Here is a 22,585-nt window from a genome sequence, read left to right on the forward strand (position 1 = left end):
TTTGCGTAATCCCAGCTATAAGGCATGTAAATTTGTCAGTTGAAAAAATAAAAGTGAAATAAAATTGATATGGCCATGGTGCATTTGATATGGCCATATCAGGAGCAGGTAAGCTTTCACGAAAATCGTTTGATTATGAACAACTCGTAAAAGATACGCCATCAACTACAACACCAATCAACAGAACATTAAAAACTGAATGGAGTACTATGGTTTTCATGAAACAAGTCTTTGAAAAACATGCGTAAAACAAAGGAGACTTACCAGAGAAAAATAAGAAGAGATTACATGAAAACCGTAAAACAGGCAACTGACGCCATATTGCTCAACCTGACTGGATGGCAAACGATCAAGTGTCATACCAGGATGCCCTTTCATTGGATCTGCTGCAATTTAGCGGATTTTTTGGTTAACTAACTCACAATAGGGGGGGTGGCCATATCTGGAACATGGCCATAACAGGAGCACCCACCTTACTTGTTTTGTATTCTACATATTAATGTTATTGTATCAAAATTTTATTGCTATTTGTATAGTTAGTAGTACCATTTCAAAATTAGTACAGTTTTCACGTTAATTAAATTAAATTATTGTATGTTTGTAAACTGGATCTGAATGGTCACCTGTGTATCTTTGCGAGATATTATTATTAGATTTGGATTGAAATCTGTCGAGATTAAATTATTTATGCTAAAATAGCACAATGTAATGGGTCAGCCTTCAAAGCAAATGACGAAATTTTTGCAAAACACTGAGAGTAAACGCCATTTTAAAAATATATACGTACAAAACGAATTACAGTGAACATGTAACCAGAACATACAAGTCAAGATTGCCAAAATTAATTACGAAATATACCCCAAATGGAAAAAGATCCGACAAAAGGAAAAGCCGAATCCTAAGGTCGGAAATGATCAACAATGACCTGTATCGTTGGAAGCTTGATGTTGATAAAAGCTTTCTTATATTACTATACTAGCCGTACCCGTGCGCTCCGCTGCACCTGTTAGAAGTAAATATAAAGTAATTACATAGTTAAACTAGGACCTTTGATCCAGGGAACATTCGTGTTTGATAGAAGGATAAGTCGTTTAATATGTTACTTAATTTAAATTGTATTTAAATAATTAAAATGCGGTCATTTTGGTCCAGAGAGCAATCATTTGGTGCAATGACAATTCCTTTAACATGTTTCTTAATTGTTATTACATGCAACCATGAAGATTGACATATCATTTAGTTTTAATGTGTATACTTTATATTACTTGCTATATGTTTTAGAAGTTACTATAATAACATTGTAGAATTATGTCCATCTAGAGAAACTACACTTTCCAATGGTGAAATAATAATTAAACAATTAATTAGCTTCCGATATTACTTCATACAAACACAGAAACATTCTCTTAGGCTATGTTTAATAGCTTTCGATTGTTGTTGTCCAAGGCCCCTTATAGACGAAGTCATTTGTTTTTATTTCAGTACAGCGCCTTAGATGGCGTTGTTATTGTAATTTTAAAACTCATTTATCTCATTAAATATTAGTCTATCAAAATTTTGTATAGAATAAAACTTATGGGAAATTATTTTTAAAGAAATGTTTGTCATGTAATATTTTTCATGAAAATCAATAATAAGCGAGATATTTCGATTTATTTAATTCAGGGCTCCTTATAACCCCTCTTTTAAATAAAGTATTTTGAATACCATATAGCCTAAAATCTAAGTTACAACGAACTTAATTTATATTCCAATTTTCATATAAATCGGTTCAGCCATTATCGCGTGAAAAGGTAATAAACATCCAGACAGACAGACAGATATACAAAGATTTCAAAAAAGCGATTTTCGATTTCAGGATGGTTAATTATACATGTTAACACCAATTATTTTTGGAAAATCGAATATTACCGGAAAATTTTTGGCTACAGATTTATTATTAGTATAGATATTAAACTGTCTATCGAACTTGGAAAAGAGTAGCCTGTATTTAAAAAAACATAATAATATACCTATAGCAAGCAATCTGACTAAAAACAACATCATACATTTTAATGTTTTTGCTCGTACAAGGCAAAAACAACCATACCTTACCCATTTCATCTTGTAAAACATTAAATGCATTACGAACTCCTTTTGTAAGCATAAAAATGTACAAATCATTACCATAGATTTTGAAAACAAATCCAATAACAGAGCCTTTCATCATTATAAGCTTTACAAAGAACAGGATTTTTGTTACAGCTACGCACAAAGCTCTTTCAGAAAAAGCCATTCAGAGATCCTGTCGCTTATATTATGTTACTAGCAGATTAAAACTTATTATACAATTTCCGCTGTTACAATATGTGTACACAATAGAAACGTAAGGGCTTGTACAGGCAACTTACAACGCTCAAACGCCTGATGTCGATAACTAACTCACACACACACACCTACACCACCACTAATTACATTAATTTATTTTAATGTAAGGTAATACATGTTAATTTTATTCTCTACCTACCAACAGCATGGTATGTATATAAGGGAATTTTAGGAAACACTGCATCAACCCTTACACACTTCCCCTCTTTTAAAAATCGTTATCTGTTACGAGGGAGCTAAAAAAATTCCCTCGGACTCTCAACAATCAAAAATATAGAGGAAATGCGTAATGTGTTTTGTTTTGAAGGGGAAGACAAAACTTGTAACAGACCATGACTGTTACACTGCAGGGATACCAAATGTTATTTTCTGTGAAATAGTTTCTCTTTTGTAAAAAACAACACACGGTCGTAAAAGTATATACATATAAGGTTTCATGTGTTTTGGCAATGGTCCTGAATTTCAATAAAGAGATATATAAAGCGGTAACAGAAATTAAGTGAAAAGAAGATGAATCAAAGCTGGGAGAGGGCAAAAAAATACAGCAGTACAACTTCATCAGTGAGGAATGAAATTTCCCTCCCGGTCTAGTGACACCATGACTCCAATATCCCTAATTCAAAATGGGAGGAAAACAAAAGAAGGAAAGTTGCGCATTCATATAAAAATTGAAATGCGTTGGCGTTTTGTTATTGTTTTAGCGTTTATAGCCTATACTGAAAATAAAATTATGATTTACTCAGTTTTGGAAGAGAGTAACGTAAAATATTATATAAGGTCGAAAAATGAAGCAGGGTGTGTATGATTGTCGTCAATCTCTAATCTATAGAATTATTTGAAAGTCAGAACAATTAAGAAAATACGTTATTTAAATGGTTTAAGTGTAAGTAAACATGGTCATACGGGTTCTAGAACAAAAATTACTTCCTTATTTTTGTTCTCTTGTTTCTACATATCTAGAGGATATCAAAATAATTGTTATTGTATTCTATAATTAATATTCAGAATTTTACATCCGAATATTTATCCATTGTATTAAGAAAAGTAAAATACTCAATATCTAGTGTTCCTTTCCATTTTTATTGCAGTTTAGTAAATTTTTGGATAAACATTTTGTCTTTCTCTGGACGTGGAACTTATTTCTGAGTACCACTCGAGCGAAATCGTAACATAAATGGCAAAAGTATCCGTTATGAAAGTTACGCCGTTGAAACCCACAATGAATTCGTTGGTTAAGTAACTTCATTTGTTCATTCATGGCCCAGGTTCTATTTCTACTACAACATTAATCAAGTGAAATGCGCAACCAATGTTTGTTATGGTAGCGAAATCATCCTCATTTATTTTTATATTTTAAGAAATCGAAAATCGAAAAATCGAAGGAGAATTGGGAGGAAAATTTAAAATGTACGCAAAACGCGTCCTTGCAAGGGGTTGGGGGCTGTACAAAACTAAATATGTGAGCTCCAAGCCTGTTGGCCACTAGTCTCACTCCGGGTTACGCTGCTCCCCTGAAGGAGCTCTAGAAAATTTTGAAGGGGAAGCCGAAATTGGACGTAACCTCTTAGGTACCACATACGCGAGGGGGGCTGACATTGATCAATTGATCACGGAACGGGGCGAGGAGGAGTTGGCTGGTGTTTGCCGTTAGGATGGCAAGACGCCGTCATCTGTTGTTCGATGACAAAGCATGTGAAGGCCGTCGGAAGAAGCGCCGTGAAATCTGATCTGCAATTTGAGAGGTCCCTGTCCTTTCAATTTGCGACTTATTGAGTGACCTCGTATATTTAATAGACTATTTATATTATCTGAACTAGGGCATACATCGTTTATAATAAGGGTGGAATATATATGGGGAAGGACATATAGGTCCGTGGCCCATTTCTTATAGGGCTCATCCCGACATTTGTCTTACGCCTGAGGAAAACCACGGAATACCTTAGGCGAGATGAGTTGTCTCATGTATAAGAGACTAGCCAATTTGGCTATTAATATTTTAAGAGGTAGGCCTATGTGCTTCGCAGAATTTCCTGAAAGGATGTCGTTTGTTTATATACACAATTCCAACAATAACGATGACATATTAATTAATAAATGAATAATGTATTTTGATTATTTTTTCAGAGATATATGTCTTTATGCAAGGGGGCCGTGTTAAAAACAATTGCTGTAGGTCTATGATTTCAGTATTGGATGGACTTGGAAACTTTTTTTTACGTGTAAAAGCTTAACGAAATATTGAACTTAACATCAATATTATTCATACACAAATGAGTGTGATTAACAAATGCGGGGAGCATAAACACATAAATAGTTAATTTAACATAACCTAATTCTAAAGTACTTAACTGTGGTACTTTTTTCCAAAATTAACTCAATTCTCTGTAATGATATATTATTCATTACAATGTCAAATAACTCTTGTCGTCATATTTATGTGTGAATCGTTTAGACTATGAACTGCATTGCTGTCTAGAGACTAGGCTTCATGGAATGAGGCTTGGCCTTGTTAAATTTAAATGCGGGGAGTATGAAGGCAGAAATTAAAACAAATACAACAGTTGGTTCCTCGCAAATGTTTCTCCTTCATACTGAAAAATTATGTTTTAGTGATGTATCTGGTTTTGCAACAAAACGCCTCAAGTTAAGATAATAAAATTATTTGCTATACTCAAAAGGGGAATAAAATGTACATTAAATACATGTCGAATCAACGCTTCATTTATTACCTGAGTCCATCAGAAAAGAATGTCAAAATGGAAATAAGAAAATTATTTTAATGCATTAACTGATCATAATATTTAGCGTTATAAATAATAATAATAATAATAATAATAATAATAATAATAATAATAATAATAATAATAATACCTACTTACTTACTTACAAATGGCTTTTAAGGAACCCGCAGGTTCATTGCCGCCCTCACATAAGCCCGCCATCGGTCCCTATCTCGTGCAAGATTAATCCAGTCTCTGTCATCATATACCACCTCCCTCAAATCCATTTTAATATTATCCTTCCACCTACGTCTCGGCTTCCCCAAAGGTCCCTCCGGCCTCCCAACTAACACTCTATCTATATGCATTTCTAGATTCACCCATAGGTGCTACATGCCTCTTAGCCCCAAATATTTTCATCAGAACCTTATTGTCAACACCGTTAATCTCTGCTCCAAGTTTCACAACCATACAGAACAACCGGTAACATAACTGTTTCATAAATTCTAACTTTAAGATTTTTTGACAGCAGACTAGATGACAAGAGCTTCTCAACCGAGTAATAACACGCATTTCCCATATTTATTCTGCGTTTAATTTCCTCCCGATTGTCATTTATATTTGTTACTGTTACTCCAAGATATTTGAATTTTCCACCTTTTCGAAGAATAAATCTCCAAATTTCATATTTCCATTTCGTAAAATATTCTGGTCACGAGACATAATCATATCTTTGTCTTTTCGGGATTTACTTCCAAACCTATCGCTTTACTTGCTGCAAGTAAAATTTCCGTGTTCTCCTTAATCGTTTGTGTATTATCTCGTAACATATTCACGTCATCCGCATAGACAAGAGGCTGATGTAGCCCGTTTAATTGTAAACACTCTCAATAATAGTTGACACAGATAACATCATTATGTTACTATTAAATAAGGTATTTAAGTTGCTAACTTAATAGTATATTTCATTGGCCAGCAGGAACTTGACATCCTGCAATATGAAATTAATGGATAAATATTTGACAATAGCTGTAGAAATTATGATTAGTGAAATAACAAAATTAAACAAAAATATTTGAGGTAAAAACATTTCTTTCTCATGGCATTATCGACAAGAAGAGACCTCTTGTGTTAATTGAATAAGATAATTTCGCGAATATATTAATAATAAATACGTATAGAATACAGAAACAGATTATAGTATAAATTAAAATATTTAATACTCGTACTTAAATAACATTTGCTAGTATGGCAATCATGCAATACCAAGGCCCACTGTATTGTTAAGGAAATAATGAAAATATTTAACATCTGAACATCAGTGCGACGAGATATTAAACAAATGCGCATCAGGTGCGGCAAAATTGCAGTTGATAGTTGGCTTTGATTGGTTAAATCTTAGTAGATTCTTACACTTCATTGATTCATTGGTACGTGAGCGAAATAGATCAGTCAAATTTCATTCGTTGTAAGGATACTTTTTTTTCGGAAATGTACAAATAATTTCGTTTTTAAACTCATTATTCTTGCCTCGAGATAATCATTCGTTTAGCTCAATTCATTAACAAAAGAATATCAGTGCTTATGAAATTACGTACTATTACAAATAACGCTAAAAATATCTCTGTCTTGCAGTTCATTTTAATAATAGCACGGAAACCAATACAAAAAAAAAATAAAGAAAGACAACTGGACGAAATGACACAATGTACGTAGGGATAGATTGTGTCAGTGGTATTTCCGTAAACAATCCCAAGTTTTACACTAATAAAAAAAACGCGAGAAAAAGCGATGTTTTCAAAATTAGACAAGATGTTTGATGAATGAGGAAAAGACAGAAACATCGACGATGGGGACGGCGACGTAACAAGTCGGAGAAGATATCAAGTAAACAGAAGACGAGGCAAACCGACTAGTCCTGCCACCTAGCGGAGAATTCAGGAAGCTTCATCAATCTTTTCATTTTCTTCGAAACTTGAAAAATCTCTCTTAAGTTGTTCTCTTTTATATACAAGGCTCCGTGGCCCCCTTTGTTTATATCCGCATACACAAGTAGGGTCGATCTATCTTCCGCAGAAATGTGTTTCTTTTTTGCTGTTCCTCTGAACATTGCGTGTTGAAGGTAAGATATGATGGATTACAAATTCACACTCAAACATTGAATACAATATTTCATCCCTTTTGTGTATCTAGACGAGAAAGAATTTCAACATGATGAAGCTTTTAGGCTTCGATATTGAAGTTAGATTCAACATGGTTCCCAGATTTATTTACCTCGCTTCCTTGGCATGTTGCTCTGAAGACCATTCCAGACTCAATGGCAACTAATATCATGATTATAGTAGGCCTATACTGAGGTATTTCAGAGGACTCCAGAGGAACAAACAGCTAGAAGGAGCAACTAATATTTTTGTTTTTGAGCATAATGGTTATAGTTCTTAGTTCCTTCTTCTTTCATTACTTTGTTTTGCTTTCGTTTCAATTTAAGAAAACGAAAAAATATAGTGATTCTGGAAAAAATAATTTTGAAAAGTATCACAGAATTACACATTTTGTCGTCTTAAATACGAAAATAGTGCATCGAGCATGATATTTATCCATTTCTCTCTGTTTAATATGTCGATTTCTCGTACAGCTTTTAATGCATTTGTTCATCAGTATCTACGAGTCAGTTTATCAGGGAATGATGTACGTGAAATATAATAATTTTAATACTAGTCTGTCTATGTACAGCGATTTCTACTAAACTATTGGACGGACTTTGTTCATATTCAGTATCTACGAGTCAGTTTATCAGGGAATGATGTACATGAAATATAATAATTTTAGTACTAGTCTGTCTATGTACAGCGATTTCTACTAAACTATTGGACGGACTTTGTTCATATTCATTATCTACGAGTCAATTTATCAGGGAATGACGTACATGAAATATAATTTTAGTACTAGTCTGTTTGTGTACAGCGATTTCTACTAAACTATTGGACGGATTTTGTTCATATTCAGTATCTACGAGTCAATTTATCAGGGAATGATGTACATGAAATATAATAATTTTAGTACTAGTCTGTCTGTGTACAGCGATTTCTACTAAAGTATTGGACGGATTTTGTTCATATTCAGTATCTACGAGTCAATTTATCAGGGAATGATGTACATGAAATATAATAATTTTAGTACTAGTCTGTCTGTGTACAGCAATTTCTACTAAAGTATTGGACGGATTTTGTTCATATTCAGTATTTACGAGTCAATTTATCAGGAAATGATGTACATGAAATATAATAATTTTAGTACTAGTCTGTCTGTGTACAGCGATTTCTAGTAAACTATTGGACGGATTTTGTTCATATTCAGTATCTACGAGTCAATTTATCAGGGAATGATGTACGTGAAATATAATAATTTTAGTACTAGTCTGTCTGTGTACAGCGATTTCTACTAAAGTATTGGACGGATTTTGTTCATATTCGGTATCTACGAGTCATTTTATCAGGGAATAATGTACATGAAATATAATAATTTTAGTACTAGTCTGTCTTTGTACAGAAATTTCTACTGAAGTATTGGACGGATTTTGTTCATATTCAGTATTTACGAGTCAATTTATCAGGGAAAAATGTCGATGAAATATAATAATTTTAGTACTAGTCTGTCTGTGTACAGCGATTTCTATTGAACTATTGGACGGATTTTTTCATATTCAGTATCTACGAGTCAATTCATCAGGGAAAGATGTACGTGAAATATAATAATTTTAGTACTAGTCTGTCTGTGTACAGCGATTTCTATTGAACTATTGGACGGATTTGGTTCATATTCAGTATCTACGAGTCAGTTTATCAGAAAATGATGTTCATGAAATATAATAATTTTAGTACTAGTCTGTCTGTGTACATCGATTTCTACTAAAGTGTTGGACGGATTTTGTTCATATTTAGTATCTACGAGCCAATTTATCAGGGAATGATGTACGTGAAATATAATAATTTTAGTACTAGTCTGTCTGTGTACAGCGATTTCTACTAAACTATTGGACAGATTTTGTTCATATTTAGTATCTACGAGTCAATTTATCAGGGAATGATGTATATGAAATATAATAATTTTAGTATTAGTCTGTCTGTGTACAGCGATTTCTACTGAACTATTGGACGGATTTTGTTCATATTCAGTATCTACAAGTCAATTTATCAGGGAATGATGTACATGAAATATAATAATTTTAGTACTAGTCTGTCTGTGTACAGCGATTTCTACTAAACTATTGGACGGATTTTGTTCATATTCAGTATCTACGAGTCAATTTATCAGGGAATGATGTACATGAAATATAATAATTTTAGTACTAGTCTGTCTGTGTACAGCGATTTCTACTAAACTATTGGACGGATTTTGTTCATATTCAGTATTTACGAGTCAATTTATCAGGGAATGATATACATTAAATATAATAGTTTTAGTAATAGTTTGTTTGTGTACAGCGATTTCTACTAAACTAATGAACTAATTTTGTTCATATTCAGTATTTAAGAGTAATTTTATCAAGAAGTGATGTAGGAAAATATATATATATATATGTCGTATATGAAATATAATAATTTTAGTACTAGTTTGTGTACAGCGAAACACCAAACTTAAAATGTTTGTTTCAAAATATTAAATAAATTGGAAAAAGAGACAGAAACCTATCTCCAGAAAAATTATAAAATATTAAAGCAAATAACAGAGTTCATTTAATAACATGAGACAGAACATTGAGCCGTAACATGAGAGATATTCCTGAAATTGTACGACAGAATGGTTCGTGCAAGAAAACAGATAAATCGAAGACAAGCAGGTAACAGCTATCCCATGTTTTTCGGGGGTTCCTCCCCCCTTCGCCACTTCACGTCTCCCCCTTACACCGACGACTAACAGATTGAAATGGAGATTTTTTTCGTCACGAAAATCTGCTTTCCGTTCGCCTTACTTTTCGACCTTTTCTACTTTTTTTTGCCCCTCCTATTTTGAAATTCGAATGTCGCACAAGTGGATGAGAGGAGTTCTTTTATCATTCTGCTCGTACGAAAGTGGGAAAAGGAGAAATTTTTACATTAGCAGCGAGAGTGTTCACTTGTAGTTATATGGCCTACTTCACATTCTAATAAAAGCCTGTCGTTTACACCGTGAAGCGCCCGATTTCTTGAACTTTATTGGCTGAGATATTCCGCCAAAGTTTGCACTTCTACAGGATCGCAGTGAAGGGTCCATACACGTGAAGCGTGGCGGTAACTTCTACATTATGTTCCTTCAAGACACGAAAGATTATTATTATTATTATTATTATTATTATTATTATTATTATTATTATTATTATTATTATTATTATTGAACTCGATTACAAATTACTGATTCGGCTAAATTAGAAAATATTAAAGAAAGTATATATAATTGTGTTCATTCAGATTTCTGCCCATTATTTCCGGGTATAGTTTTAAGAGAAAATGCGAATGCTTTAATTGTCGAAGCCAAAATGCTAGACGCCATGAGCTCGATTATCTGTTCTTTTGTAAGGTCCTCAAAGGTAATATATTCTGTGACTCCTTCTTAAACAATATTAGCGTACGTATTCCGACAAAACTTTTCTATATTATATATAATCAAAATTTTCTTCGCCAGTCTTCACATGCATTAAAAATGTCAACATGCTGGCTGCAAATTCGATCTTTTCATTATACAGATTTAGTTTCCTATTGGCAATGACATATCATTTATTTTTTCTTTAATTTTCATTGTAACAATTCTAGTATTCTAATAATATAACATAACATCGATTATATTAGAGAAGAATCCTTCGTTTAAGAACTGTTTCATTTTCATTTTTATTCATTAATTAACATCACGATTTCAATTTACTTATTTTAAATTTTGTTATTATCATTATAAATATTGATTTCAATTCATATTATTGTATTATTGTATCAATTCTGCTTCGCTCTTATTGTCATTGGCTGTTGAGTAGCACATTAATATTACAATAAATAAACAAACAAATAAATAACTAAATAAATATATATATATAAATAAACAAATAAATAAATAAAACAAAGTAAATAAATAAATAAATAAATAAAATTACTTTTATTAATAATACGCACATATATACATAAATAAATAAATAAACAATAATAATAAATAATAATAATAATAATAATAACAATAATAATCATTAGCTTTAAAAACTCATTAAATTATTCTTTTTTAACGTCTAATTCACTAAGAGAGAAACTCAAATATTCTCTATAGGGGAGAGTCGGGTAGTATCGGACATCGGGTAATATCGGACAGTGCATTTCTTTCATCTACCACCATATGGTAGCACCTGAATGACATGGTTACGTTTCTCTATGCGACATCACAGAAACGTAAGCATGTCAATCAGGTACTATCATTGTGTGGTAGATGAAAGAAACTCACTGTCCGATATTACCCGATGTCCGATACTACCCGACTCTCCCCTATGTGTAATGTGCAATTCTCTTATAACAGATTTGGCTAAATAATAAAGTAATCAAAGTAAATTCATATCGTTATGTTCACAGTTCATATTCCGACGCCTATATATTTATACCAATAATAACTTTTTCCGGGAGGAGTAGTATGAAATCACTAAACCGGAAGACATTGTTAACAAAGACCAAATGAAAACTGTTCACCACCACCACCACCACCACCACCACCACCATCTCAACTGCTACTGTCTAACTAGTAATAATTTAATAATAATGATAATAATAATGATAATAATAATAATAATAATAATAATAATAATAATAATAATAATAATAATAATAATAATAATAATAATGTTCTTTATCACTTAACCTATTCAACATTTACTTTGAGGTTTTAGTGAGGAACTGTTTTCAAAACATGGGAGAGATGATAGTAGAAGGAAGAAAAATTAAGTAGATAAGGTTTGCTGATAATATGGCGGTGATAATAGAAAGAAGAATAAGAAAGTGCATAAGATTTGCTGCTGGTGTGGTGTTGTTAGGAGAAAAGGAGATGTTGCTAAGAGATATGCTACTGGAGCTAAATGACAGCTGTGAGTAGTATGGGATGAAGATAAATGCAAACAAGACGAAGACCAAGGTCACAGGAAGAAAACTAAAGAAGGTAAACTTGCGGATTCGAAATGATGCAGTAGAACAAGTGGATAGCTTCAAATACTTGGAGTGTATTATAAGCAGTAACATGAGCTGCTGCCAGGAAGTCAAAAGGAGGATAGCAATGCCAAAAAAACTTTGATAAAAAAGGAGCATCTTCAGCGGACCTCTAGAAAATGACTAAGGAAGAGACTAGTGAAGTGTGGCATTATATGGGATAGAAACATGGACATTACGACGAAGTGAAGAGAAATGACTAGACGCATTTTAAGTGTGGATATGGAGAAGAATGGAGAGTGTGAAATGGACAGACAGAATAGGAAATTAAGCTGTACTGGAAAGAGTGGGCGAAGAAAGAATGATGCTGAAACTGATCAGAAAGAGGAAAAGGAATAAGTTGGGTCACTGGCTGAGAAGAAACTGTCTACTGAAGGATGTACTGGAAGGAATAGTGAACGGGAAAAGTTCGGAACAGAAAATATCAGATGGAACACAACATTGAGACATATGGACAATATGCGGACTCTAAAATGAAGACGGAAAAGAGGAAGGATTTGAGAATGCAGGGTTCGCAGTGAAATTGCTACCCTTGGACAGAAAGATATCGCGCCGTAGCGTAGTGGTATGACATTATGCCTACATTCGCGTTTGGATTGCTCGCTCATGGGAAAGGAATTTTGTGCGAGATCGTGCGTATTTGCTTGTTTTCCGCACAGAACCAATACGCGGTAAGTGTGAAATACATTCAGTATTCCCAACGTAACACACATAACAATTTCCCTCTTCTTACCGCTTAAGCGCCACATTCATTTTACTGCTTTAGGCTTTTAACATATTATTTTTAGAGACGTTTAACATAGTAATAATTATAAATTGGAAACTTACCACTGCAATTTCACCTAAATTGCACTGTCAATTATTGTTTTTAAATATTTGCAAAAATTAAGTAAAGTTTACTACTCCACGAAACTTATTGCATTCCTGATACAAGTAACATTAAGGAAGCCGTGAAAAAATCAACAAGATTCCAGATGCCGATGTTATTACTGCAATATGTTATATAAATAATATTGTTAAAATATTAAAATGAAAAATAAATCATTACATAACCTTACCGTTTGTTTTAAGTTCGCATTTATAGACTGGGGGAAAAAAAGACAGACGTATATCACGGCCTGCTGGAGTATAGTAAACACAGAAAACATTTTACAGCAACAATTTTGAAGAAAGATATTTTGGTGTTCCGAAGTTGGCGTCATTAAACAGAAACCAACATGGAGCTTTCATTGTAACAAATTAGAAATTCGTCTTTCAGGTATGTAATAAACGATCTTCGCACAAAATAATGTACGATACACGAGCGGTATGTTTGTTTTCATGTTCGAGGAAAAGATTAAAAAAGCTCAACTACGTTTCGCTTTTTAAATCTTTTCCTCGAACATGAAAACAAACATACCGCTCTTGTAACGTATAGTCTATTACTATTGTTGTGATATATTGGCCAGTGTATGGGACCGGTGGCCACCCAGTATCGTGTTGAATTTGGGGAGCTATGAAAGGTAGAGAAATGCGGCTGGGAGTAAAACGTTCTAGCCGCACTTTATAGCCGTAATGACTAGATGATCGTTCACCTCTGCTGAGGCACGTGGAAGTGGAACCAACAGTCCGCTGGTCGACCTTAGTTCAAGATTATTATTTATTGTTAATACTAATAATGGAGCTCAAACATATTAACTGTAAAGTAGGACTATGTTGTTTAATAATGAATTATATGCAATTATTGTTTGAACTACAGCAGAATTGCATTCCCAGATATAGTGCCAGATAAGAGAGGCTCAGTTCTGTTCCGGGATCGGAAGGATTTAAGTTCAATCCCAGTTGTTAAATGCGTATCGGTGATTGCGGTCATGGGATGAAATCCTCCTTGCATCCTCATACCTACATCAACTGTCGCACGAAATCCATTAGCAGTCTCCATACTATCGACAGACTCAAAGAAAACTACTCGTTTGAAAAAAAAAACAGCTTAATAATGAGAGGAATTACAAAATCTATGTTTTCCTGTAAGCTACGTGGTAGAAGGCGTCAGATCAGGGTACTACATAAAATTAATACCCATGAGATTCTGATTAAGGTGATGGTAATAATTGAATCGTTTTTTTTTCAGAAGTCACGAAATACAAAGTTTCGGGAAAACACAAAAAAAATAACTGTTTAAAAGAAATGCATGAGTTAGGAATTGGAATATTTATTGAAATGGGAAATGTTGGTAAAAATATAAAGAGTATTTCTGTATGCAAAAGAATATTTTTTAAATAGAATAAGACTCAATATTCATGTTTGAAAATGTTTGACTCACGGGGTTTCTCAAAATCTGGTAAAGATTTAACAAGTCTATATCACATATCTTGATTACCCACTTTTAACACTCTATCACTTCGGAATATGTATTATATGACTTTCTTGTGTTAAATTCTATCGTACCTGGTTTACATGTTTCGACCTGTTATTGGTCTTCTTCAGAACTGGTTGTTGCTGGTCTTGGAGCCTTTTGTTTGTTTCCTGTGGGGGTGTGTTTGTGTAGTGTAATGTGGAGTCAAAGGGTGTGTGTTCTGAAATTGAGTTGTGTGTTGAGAATTTCATTAGGGTGTGTTTTTGACTCCACATTACACTACACAAACACACCCCCACAGGAAACAAAACAAGAGGCGCCTAGACTAGCAACGACCAGTTCTGAAGAAGACCAATAACAGGTCGAAACATGTAAACCAGGTACGATAGAATTTAACACGAGAAAGTCATATACGGTAACATATATTCCGAAAGCAATATCTTCGGAATATGTATTATGTGTCTTTCTCGTGTTAAATTTTACCGTACCTGATTAACATGTTTTAGCCTGTTAAGGGCCATCTTCAGAACTGGTTGGTGCTGGTCTTGGCGCCTTTTGTTTGTGTTTCCTTTGGGGGTGTGTTTGTGTGGTGTAATGTGGAGTCAAAGAGTGTTGAGAATTTCATTTGGATGTGTTTTTGTGTGTCTATATATTTCGTATTGTTCTAGTGTGTTTAATTTCTGGCTTTTTGTTTGAATATGTAGAATTTACATGTCTGGGTTTATGTCTCTGTAGGTGTGGTTAGCATTTGTGATGTGTTCTGCATATGTGAAAGTGTTGTGTAGTTTTTTATGGCTGTGACGTGTTCTTTGTAATATGTTTGAAATGATCTTCCTATCTGTCCTATGTAGAAGTTGTTGCAGGTGTTTCATTTGAGTTTGTATACGCCTGTGTGGTTGTATTTGTTTGTTTGTGTTGATTGTGTGTTGAGATGTTTTTGTAGAGTATTGATTGTTCTGTATGCGATATTGTAATTTAATTTCTTGAATGAGGTTGCAATCTTATGTGTTTTTTTGTTTTCGTATGTTTAGTGTGATGTATTTTTTGTGTTCTTGTGTTTGTGTTGTATTCTTATGTTTCTTGTGATTAAGTTTTGTCTTTCTTATTATGTTGTCTATTATGTTACGGTTGTATCCGTTTTCTTGTGCTATGTATTTGATTATGTTTAGCTCTTCTTTGTAATCTTGTTGGCTCATTGGTATGTTGAGTAGTCTGTGTACCATTGTTCGGAATGCACATAATACATATTCCGAAGTGATACAGTGTTAAAAGTTGTGTAATCAAGATGTAAAAACATTATCTTTAGTTAATTAAATAGTTGAAAATTTGGTTAAAAATAGGGTAGATGAGGGTAATTGTAAACAAATAAAAAAAAGGTAAAGGTATCCCCGTAACATGCCATGAAGGCACTTGGGGGGCGTGGAGGTAGAGCCCCATGCTTTCCATGACCTCGGCACTAGAATGAGGTGGTGTGGTCGGCACCACGCTCTGACCGCCTTTTTACCCCCGGGAAAGCCCCGGTACTCAATTTTATAGGAGGCTGAGTGAACCTCGGGGCCGTTCTGAAAGTTTGGCAACGAGAAAAAATACTGTGAGAAATACAAAACTGTCAACATACAAATTTTAATTCGGGGGAATATCTAAATTAACATGTTGGCTAACCTACAAAGCAGTTTGGCGCCAAATAGGAGTAACTACTTAGTTATGAACGAATGTTTTGTAAGAGTCCACAAAAAAAGTTGAGAAAGAATTTTGTTTCATCTTCATTACTGGCAATGTAAATAAACGTGCAGTGTTATTTTTTAAAAATATGTTGTTTTTATGAGTAATGTATGGTAGTTAACATTTATTACAATGGTTTTGAGATCTCCCATAACCTCAGTTCATTAAATTATGGCGTGTTTACATTTGACCCATAGTTTTAATTGCTTGAGGGTAATTGTAAACATTGTATGACTTGAGGTTTTCCCGGCGTTTGATATAGAATAACTCTTCTCGGGTTCTCAGCCAGGTGAATTGGAAATTAGCCGTCGAAAGTTTGGAATCTAATCTCCAACTCACCTGGCTGAGAATCCGAGAAGAGTTATTCAATTGTAAACATGTTTTACTATGGTTACATTTCATACTTTTCAATAATCAAAGAGATTCCCACCCAACTTCACTGTAGAGGATTTACAGAGGGTTGTCACAGATGTGAAAAATAGTAACTACAGTTATCGTGAAGCTAGGAGAGGTACTGAGTTCCTATATCGTCATATATCATAGCTTAAAGGGACTAAATGTACCAGTGACCAAAATTGGAGTTGGGAGGAGTACAGCTCTTTCTTCTGAAACAGAACAAAAAATGTTCAGTGTCTGATAGCCCGTGCGAAAATTGGTGTTTACAATTACCCCTCTCTGAAAGGGTATATGTAAACAGGTGGGGTAAATATAAACTAGCAATTGAAAGATAAAAAAAGTCAACCTTATCATTTTAAACCCATTTTCAGGGAAAAGAAAGATCTAAAAATAGCACAATGTTTCTTTTTCATGCCTACCGTTACTGAGGGTTGTGTAATGTTGAAATTTATTTGAAATCAATGAAAAGTATTTACACTTACCCTGGTCTACCCTAATATGCATTTGATTCTCAAAACTTGTATTAGAAGCTGACTTCATAACTTTTGCTTCATGTGAACAAATTTTACTCTAACCTGTACGGAATGTCACTAAGAACATAAATAATATATATATATATATGTATATATATATATTTTGATGTACCGAAGTACATATGATATTTCCATGCATATATTCTGCGTCATCTTATGATGAAAGAGTGATGGAAGGGAGAAAAATTCTCTCCGGCGCAGGGATTTGAACCCGGGTTTTCAGCGTGCTGATGCTTTATCCACTAAGCCACGCCGGATACAACCCCGACGCCGGTTAGAATCGTCTCCGATTAAGCTCCATCTCTTGGGTTCCCTCTAGTGGCCGCCCTCTGCACTACGTCATAGATGTCTATGAACGCAGGACCGAAGGTGCACTCGAATGAGTGACTGGTTGGCCGGGATCCGACGGTATAGGCGCCGTCTTAAATCACAAAGTGATTTATTACGCATATATATATATATATATATATATATATATATATATATATATTTGATGTACCGAAGCCGGAGAGAATTTTTCTCCGTTCCATCACTCTTTCTCATCATATGATGACGCAGAATATATGCATGGAAATATCATATGTACTTCGGTACATCAAAATATATATATATATATATATATATATATATATATATGATATGCGTAATAAATCACTTTGTGATTTAAGACGGCGCCTATACCGTCGGATCCCGGCCAACCAGTCACTCATTCGAGTGCACCTCAACACATGCATGGACTTCGGTCCTGCGTTCATAGACATCTAAGACGTAGTGCAGAGGGCGGCCACTAGAGGGAACCCAAGAGATGGAGCTTAATCGGAGACGATTCTAACCGGCGTCGGGGTTGTATCCGGCGTGGCTTAGTGGATAAAGCATCAGCACGTAGAGCTGAAAACCCGGGTTCAAATCCCGGCGCCGGAGAGAATTTTTCTCCGTTCCATCACTCTTTCATAAATAATAAAGTTCTGCATAAAATAATCTAATACAATAATACATTACACAAAAGATAACAACATTATTCTAAGAAGTCCAAAATTCAGACACAAAATAATTAATTTACCATACACAACAGCTTAGGCTTGTTTTATTCATTCTGTGTCAGCCTTGTCACTGACTTGTGGGCCTTCTCCAAGAAACATAATTTTCAAGAGCACATGTCACAACAGAAATATTGATTGACTTGTGGTATTTTTCTACAAAATCTTGTAAAATTATATTTCTATACACTCAATTTTGTTAAAATTTGACTTGTGGGGTTTCTCAAAAAAACAGATTCAATTAAGAGGGCACGTAAGCAAAAATTTAGTCAATTATAAAATATTTTGCCATTTCTTCAGTTTTTATAGTAGAGAGTTGCAATTTTGAACCACCTTTCATTGAGGTTCGTTCTCCTGCAACGGTACCAGTTTCTGAATATTTATGAGAAGAATTAAGTGATACCCATTTCAACAGCTTTCAAGTTTTGAACATTTCTTCTACACAGAAAGTGGACTATGGACCAAAACAGATGGTAATCTGAAGGTGCAAGATCAGCGCTATATGCCGGGTGTGGTTGCAATTGGATTCTTTTCGATTTCTGGATTTTTTCATGGTTATTCAAGCGCTACCGATCTCGCATTGTCCTGTTGCAAGAGAATTCTAAATGGAAATCTTAAATTACCATAATATATTTGTCTTTCAAATTAAACTTTAAAATACGGTAGCTATGAAATAAGGCCGTATTGATATTCATATTTATTATATTATAGTTCACAGACAAAGTACATACAAGTAATCATTTAAACACTTACATTACACACTTTATAATTTTACATATATATATATATATATATATATATATATATATATACACTACTATTTAAATATAATTTCTACAATTTAAATATTTAATATAACTTACAAATGGCTTTTAAGGAACTCGAAGGTTCATTGCCGCCCTCACATAAGCCCGCCATCGGTCCCTATCCTGTGCAAGATTAAGCCAGTCTCTATCATCAAACCCCACCTCCCTCAAATCCATTTTAATATTATCCTCCCATCTACGTCTCGGCCTCCCTAAAGGTCTTTTTCCCTCCGGTCTCCCAACTAACACTCTATATGCATTTCTGGATTCGCCCATACGTGTTACATGCCCTGCCCATCTCAAACGTCTGGATTTCAAGTTCCTAATTATGTCAGGTGAAGAATACAATGCGTGCAGTTCTGTGTTGTGTAACTTTCTCCATTCTCCTGTAACTTCATCCCGCTTAGCCCCAAATATTTTCCTAAGCACCTTATTCTCAAACACCCTTAACCTATGTTCCTCTCTCAGAGTGAGAGTCCAAGTTTCACAGCCATATAGAAGAACCGGTAATATAACTGTTTTATAAATTCTAACTTTCAGATTTTTGGACAGCAGACTGGATGATAAGAGCTTCTCAACCGAATAATAACACGCATTTCCCATATTTATTCTGCGTTTAATTTCCTCCCGAGTGTCATTTATATTTGTTAGTGTTGCTCCAAGATATTTGAATTTTTCCACCTCTTCGAAGGATAAATCTCCAATATTTATATTTCCATTTCGTACAATATTCCCGTCACGAGACATAATCATATACTTTGTCTTTTCGGGATTTACTTCCAAACAGATCGCTTTACTTGCTTCAAGTAAAATTTCCGTGTTTTCCCTAACCGTTTGTGTATTTTCTCCTAACATATTCACGTCATCTGCATAGACAAGAAGCTGATGTAGCCCGTTCAATTCCAAACCCTGCCTGTTATCCTGAACTTTCCTAATGGCATATTCTAAAGCGAAGTTAAAAAGTAAAGGTGATAGTGCATCTCCCTGCTTTAGCCCGCAGTGAATTGGAAAAGGATCAGATAGAAACTGACCTATACGGACTCTGCTGTATGTTTCACTGAGACACATTTTAATTAATCGAACTAGTTTCTTGGGAATACCAAATTCAATAAGAATATCATATAATACTTCCCTCTTAACCGAGTCATATGCCTTTTTGAAATCTATGAATAACTGATGTACTGTACCCTTAAACTCCCATTTTTTCTCCATTATATGCCGAATACAAAAAATCTGATCAATAGTCGATCTATTACGCCGAAAACCGCACTGATGATCCCCAATAATTTCATCTACGTACGGAGTTAATCTCCTTAAAAGAATATTGGACAAAATTTTGTACGACGTCAACAAAAGTGATATTCCTCGAAAGTTACCACAGTTGGTTTTGTCCCCCTTTTTAAAAATAGGTACAATTATGGACTCCTTCCATTGTTCTGGTACAATTTCCTTTTCCCAAATAGCAAGTACAAGTTTATAAATTTCGCTATATAATGCACTTCCACCCTCTTGTATTAATTCTGCTGGAATTTGATCGATACCTGGAGACTTGTACTTTTTCAGATTTTCTATTGCAATTTCGACTTCTGAAAGCGTGGGTTCGGGTATAAATGGCTCAGCAGTTTGTATTTCAATATCGTCCCGATCATTTCTATTTGGCCTATGTACATTTAGTAGTTGCGCAAAATAGTTTTTCCATCTGTTTAGGATTGATGGAGAGTCTGCAAGCAAGTCACCATTCTCATCCTTGATCACGTTTACCCTTGGCTGATATCCGTTCTTAAATTCCTTTATACCCTTATATAAATCTCGAATGTTTTTATTCTTACTATTTGTTTCTACCTCATTCAGTTTTTGCTTCAAGTAACCTCTCTTTTTATTCCTAAGTGTACGACTTGCTTCCCGTCTTTCATTGAAATAATTATCTCTCTTCTCCTCAACTGGATCCTGTAAGAATTTCAATTTTATACAAAAACAAAAAAGTTTTGTTTCATCTTGCACTTGCGTTTAGTTTTGTGCAAGACTCAACTCATTTTAGTATGTTGTTACTTGATACTTTCTTCTATGCATAATTTTACATCTATAACACAAAAAAAAAAACGTTAGACATATTTGTTTAATAATCATTATTCTTATTATTTTTTACTTATTTATTTATTTATTTATTTATTTATTTATTTATGTATTTATTTTTTTCATTCAATTCTAGCTATTTCATTTATTCTTTCCATTCTATTTTTTTAGTCAAAAAAAGATATAAACCTAATTGCTTTTGTAACTTTATGCTCGACCATGCCGAAATGTAGTAATTATACACCTGGTAGCAGTCCTTTAATGTATGTCATTAAAGTACACCTATTCATTAAAGTTCAGGTTTTCGATTATTCTCGGATTGCAATCGAAAGAGAATTAGCGAAAAGTCACGGAGGCTGGAAATCCAATACTGTCGCAGAAGGTTATGTTCTGTTACTATAATAATTAGCGTTAATTGTAAATAATATTCAAATAAATTCAATTTGTCATCTCGTTTTTCAATTCTAAATCAATTTCCAGGTTATACATTCTCTACATTACATCAAGGTCAATGACATTATTGTTCCTCGGAAAAAATCAACTTTCACGTCTGCACATCTCACAATTCAAGAGCTATGAACAAGGTCACTTCCGATCTTCTGTCAGATACAAATAAAATGTATACTTCTGAATAATTTAAAGTTAGAAATATGGTCGAGCATAAAAAGTCGTATGAAAATTATGAAACTCGCTTGCGCTCGTTTCATAAACAAACATACTTGCGTCTTAATTACTATCATTATAGGCTCGTTGCATAATGTACTATTGCATTATTATTATTATTCATAAGTTTTCCTATAGCTATTTCTTTATTTATTTGTAGAAACTTTTCTTTTATAAATTTCATCCGTATATCTTTTGTAGTTTGACATTCAAGAACAATGTGAATGTCATCTTCTCTCCGTCCACATAATGGGCACGTGCGTTGAGGTATATTACCTCTATTAATTCTTAATTTCCAAATTCCTAGTCTGAATCAGGCCAGTCCAAATCTCTCTTTCATATTCATATTATCTATATATTATGTACTCCTTCCCCATATTTTTTTATGTTCATTAAAAAATATTGGGGATCGCATTTCATTGTTACTACTGAAATCATTTTGTCTAGTTATATTTTTACATCTTGATTTAATTAGAATTAGGCTTGCTGACCTGTTTCTTGTAGCTAAGTTATTCCATAACCACCCTAACCCTATATTAAAAATGTTATTTTTTGTATTTGTAATTTGATTTAATAAATATTGTTTCATAAACTTATTTTCGTCACTTTTGAATTCTTTTAATTAAGTATTTTGTGTTTCTAACTAGGACTGTACTCATGATATAGTCTATTCCCATTTCTATTCTAGTTGCATTATTAGATGAATTTGGACTAATATTTAATAC

General features: G+C 33.8%; 1 long non-coding RNA gene across 2 annotated transcripts in view; it reads right to left on the reverse strand.

The window, feature by feature from the left end:
• LOC138704646 (uncharacterized) overlaps positions 1–22,585 on the reverse strand; it is a 1,589,272-nt gene that overhangs the window by 283,398 nt on the left and 1,283,289 nt on the right. The window lies entirely within an intron of this gene.

Source organism: Periplaneta americana, chromosome 8, assembly GCF_040183065.1.
Source record: "Periplaneta americana isolate PAMFEO1 chromosome 8, P.americana_PAMFEO1_priV1, whole genome shotgun sequence".
Classification (NCBI taxonomy): domain Eukaryota; kingdom Metazoa; phylum Arthropoda; class Insecta; order Blattodea; family Blattidae; genus Periplaneta; species Periplaneta americana.